The sequence below is a fragment of the Pteropus vampyrus genome, unplaced genomic scaffold, assembly GCF_000151845.1.
Source record: "Pteropus vampyrus isolate Shadow unplaced genomic scaffold, Pvam_2.0 Scaffold21, whole genome shotgun sequence".
Taxonomy (NCBI): Eukaryota; Metazoa; Chordata; class Mammalia; order Chiroptera; family Pteropodidae; genus Pteropus; species Pteropus vampyrus.
In genome coordinates, this window is record NW_011888802.1 from 1,988,058 (window position 1) to 1,992,311 (window position 4,254).

Genomic DNA, 4,254 nt, shown 5'->3' on the forward strand with positions numbered 1-4,254 from the left:
AATAAAACAAACAAAACAAACAAAATCCCCACATACTTCAGATATGAATATAGAAGGAGGATCAGGAACCAGAATACACTAAAATTCCCTATTTTATTTACCATATGGTTAAATGTACACTGTTAGTGGAATTTCTAACTCTACACAGTTTAGTCTACCCTCAGTGGGCAATTAGCCATACTATAAGCAGCAAACCTGAGATGGAGACAGTTTGTTAGTTTAGGATGAATGTTTGGCTATTTCTAGTAGATAGGATTTAAATTTATCTAAAATTGTAGACAAGCCTTTCCTACCAACCAAATAATCTCCTGTTATTTACAAACAATTGGAATTTGGAGTCTTATTTAATTTGTTCATGAAGACAAACAGGAAGGGAAAGAAGTGAAATTCTTAAGACTGCAATATAAACAATTTACCAATGATGGGATGGAGACCATTATTAGCTAGGTTCTCCCCAGCCCTTTCACTTCTTCACCCTCTTTTCCTGGAATTAAACCAGAATGAAGTTAATATGGTTAGCAGGAATTTCTCTTGTTTAAAAGTTATTTAAAAGTAGGATGGGAAACTATACAAAATGTTTTCCTCATGTTATAGCATAAACTGAAAATATCCAAGTCTCAGCCACCACTTCAGCTATCTGTAAAAACTCTTGTTGGAGGGATCAGCAGTGGAGAAAGCTTTAATCTGGGGAGATGTAAGGAAGCTTTAATCTGGGGAGATGTAAGCTGGGAATGTCTGACCTTGAAATTCAGAATAAGAAATCTAATATATAATAAATTTCAGCACCTTCTTTCAGATTCAAGAAAACACAAGCAATATGCAGTAGATGTTCCTCTTAATTCCTATTCTCTTTTTTTCCTGGCTTTATTGAAATTTAATAGACAATTAGTTGCTCCTATTATTTACATTATACCATTCAACAAGTTTTTTTCAATTATAGTTGGCATACAATAATATATTAGTTTCAGTTGTATAGCATAGTGATTAGAAATCTATATAACTCATAAAGTGATCACCCCACTAAATCTAGTGCCCCTCTTCCCCTTACATATTTATTATAATATTGTTAACTATTTTCTTTATGTTACACTTTATATCTCCACGTTTGTTTTGTAACTATTCATTTGTACTTCTTAACTCCTTTGTCCTTTTTCGCTGTTTCCCCCAACACCTCTATCCAGTAGCCCTCAAAATATTCTCTGTATCTATGAGTTTATTTCTGTTTTTGTTGTTGTTAATCTTGTTTTTTAGATTCCACATGTAAGTGAAATCATGTGATATTTGTCTTCTCCATCTGACTCATTTTATTCAGTGCAATACCCTCTAGGTCCATCAAGGCAGTATCTTTTTCTATCCCTTTCCTTTTGGTCGGTGTGTGTCTTTTGATCTGAAGTGAGTCTCTTGTAGGTAGCATATGTAGGAGTCTTGTTTTCTGATCCATTCAGCCATTCCATCTTTTGGTTGGAGCACTTAATTCTTTTCCATTTGAGGTACTTGTTGACAGGAATGTACTTATTACCATTCTTTATTCATATTTTTGGTACGTGTTTTTTCCTTCTTAAAGAAGTCCCTCCAACATTTTCCGCAATACTGGCTTGGTGCTGAAAAATTCCTTTAGCTTACTTTTGTCCAGGAAGCTCTTTTTTTTTTTTTTTTTTTAAATAGTACTTCATATAATTTATTGATATCATTTTCTACAGGACACTGCAATTAATTCAGTGACATCAATATTGACCTCCTACAGACAAAGGATGAAAACTGGCTTTTCTTGTGTACCAAGTACAAAACATGTACTGAAGAGTTACCACACACAGTGGTTATAAGAGATCAACTTTAAGGATGACTCGAGTTTACAGTAGTTGCTTCACATGGTTTTCCCTCAAGACTAGGATGCCACCCAGTGCTGCTGCATTTGTGCAAATGCCAGTTCTGGACCACCCAACTACCTTTCTTTGCCAGCCCCACTTTTACCTGTTTTACTGCTCCCGCTGCTAGACTTTTCAGATGATTTTGAGGAGAAGAGTCTTGTCATGAACTCAGAAACATCAGGCAATTCATGGTTGGAATTCAACATATTCATTGACTGCTGCATCTCCCATCTCATGTCAGGGTCACTTGTGTTGACCACTTTGGGCAGAAGCACAAATATCAACGATGGAAGAACCATCATCACAACCATCGGGTTTATCAGAAAGACTGTCCAGCAGCATGATTCCCTTTTTAAAAAGTAAGAAGGTGGACCTGAAGATTTCATTTGGAGAGGATAGGGCAGTCTGACCACTTCTGATGTGTTGATGTAATTCACATATGTTGCTCTCATGTTTCCTTTTGAAGTGATATCACTCTGTCAGGATCAAACCTGTAAGCTGGAGATATAACTTCCACTACATAAGATCCAGAAGGTATATCATTAATCATGAAACTCCCATCTGTCTTAAGGAAGCTGATTTGCTCTTCGTCTACTAGCACTCGGGCCATGGAGATCCAGCCTAGGGCTTCACCCCTGGAACAACTGTACCCCAATCCCTCCCCACCCCTTGGCAGAAGCCCCGGGCACCTCTGAGCTCTGAGCATCTCCTGTTAGTAGCAGCAGAAGGACGCAGATGAAATCTCACAGAGCAGCAGCTCTCAGCAGTCTGGCCCGCAGCCCTGGAAGCCCTCCCCGTCTCCCAGGTGCTGCCACCGCCGGCGGTGGTTGATGTCATCTGGGAAGCTCTTTATCTATCCTTAGACTCTAAATGATAGCTTTGCTGGATAAAGCATTCTTGATTGTAGATCCTGGATTGCCATCACATAGAATATTTTGTGCCAAGTTCTTCTGTCCTGCATAGCTTCTTTTGCGAAATCAGCTGCCAGTCTTATGGGTGCTCCTTTGTAGGTAACTAATTGCTTTTCTTGTGCTGCTTTTTTAAAGATTCTCTCTTTGTATTTAACTTTTGGCATTTTCATGATGATGTGTCTTGTGTGGGCCTCTTTGGGTTCCTCTTTCTTGAGACTCTCAGCTTCCTGAGGTTGTATGGCTATTTCCTTCACCAGGTGAGGAAAGTTTTCCATCATCTTGGCTTCTTTTTTCTTGCCATTCTGATTGAGTGTCTTTGAGTTCCCCATTTTCTATATCAGTGGTTCGATCCTCTTCTTTATTCACTCTGTTTATTCCATCTAATATACTCTTCATCTCAGATGATATATTCTTCATTTCTGACTGGTTCCCTTTTTATGTATTTTTTTTTTTTTTACTCTTTTTTAAAGTTCTCACTGAATTAATCTACACTTCCCCTAAGTTCATTGAGTGTCTATAACCAGTGTTTTGAACTCTACATCTGTTAGATTACTTGACTCCATTAATCCTGGATCTGTTCTCTTCTCTCAAATGGTTTCTGCTTCTTTGTTTTCCAATTTTGGCTGCTTTTCTGTGTCTGTTTCTATTCACGAAGCAAAGCTCCAAAGCCTCTCGGTCTTATTAGTACGGCTTTGTTTAGTAGCTGTCCAGTGGCACAGTCCTAGAGGGGTTCAGCTGCAGGCCAAGTTTGGCCTCAGCTCGGGCCCCTCCTGGGCCACCTGTTAAGATTCAGCAAGCAATCTACAGATGCTGTGCTTATATTTGCCTCAAGAAACCATACCAGAAACCGAGGTCAGCTGTCACCAGTGTGAGTCTTGGCGCTGCTCAGCAAGGAGCATCTGACTCACTGAACAATTGGAGGTGGCTTGGGAGGGACCGAGAGTTGGGGGAGGTGGAGTTTCAGGAAATCCTCTGGGTGGAGTGACTTCTGTTATCCAGTTAGATAATGTCTCAGCTTTGGCGGTGGTGCTGCATGTGCACACTTAAGGAGGGAAGGCTCAACAGAGGAACAATGGATACCATCAGCACTTCTGCCTGGGAGAAAGCCTCGCCTCCAGCTCTCGCTCTGATAACTCGGTGTCCCCTTGTAAGTCCTTGGTACTCCCCATGCAGCCTACCTGGCACTAGCGCTCAGAGTGAGCAGGTCCATCACTGGGAAAGTCACGGCCCCTTTAAGAAGCGTCTGCAGCTGTTGGATGCCGCTGCCTCAATCTGTGTCCCACTCAGCCTCGCATCTTTGACCCCTCCTACCTTCTACCATTGCAGGTTGATTATTTCTCTCTCTAGTTGTAGTGCTTCTGTTAATCCAGATCTCAGGTGACTTTGCTTGCTGTTTTCTCCGTGTTTCTGTCTCAATTTTGATTTGGTCGCAAGAGGGATGAACAAAACCTCTATCATCTATGTCATTATTTCTC

The 4,254-nt window shown here is 40.5% G+C and overlaps 1 pseudogene; it reads right to left on the reverse strand.

The window, feature by feature from the left end:
- Positions 1 to 1,702: 1,702 nt before the first annotated feature.
- The window catches only part of LOC105289025, a 10,634-nt pseudogene continuing 8,082 nt past the window's right edge, over positions 1,703 to 4,254 (reverse strand).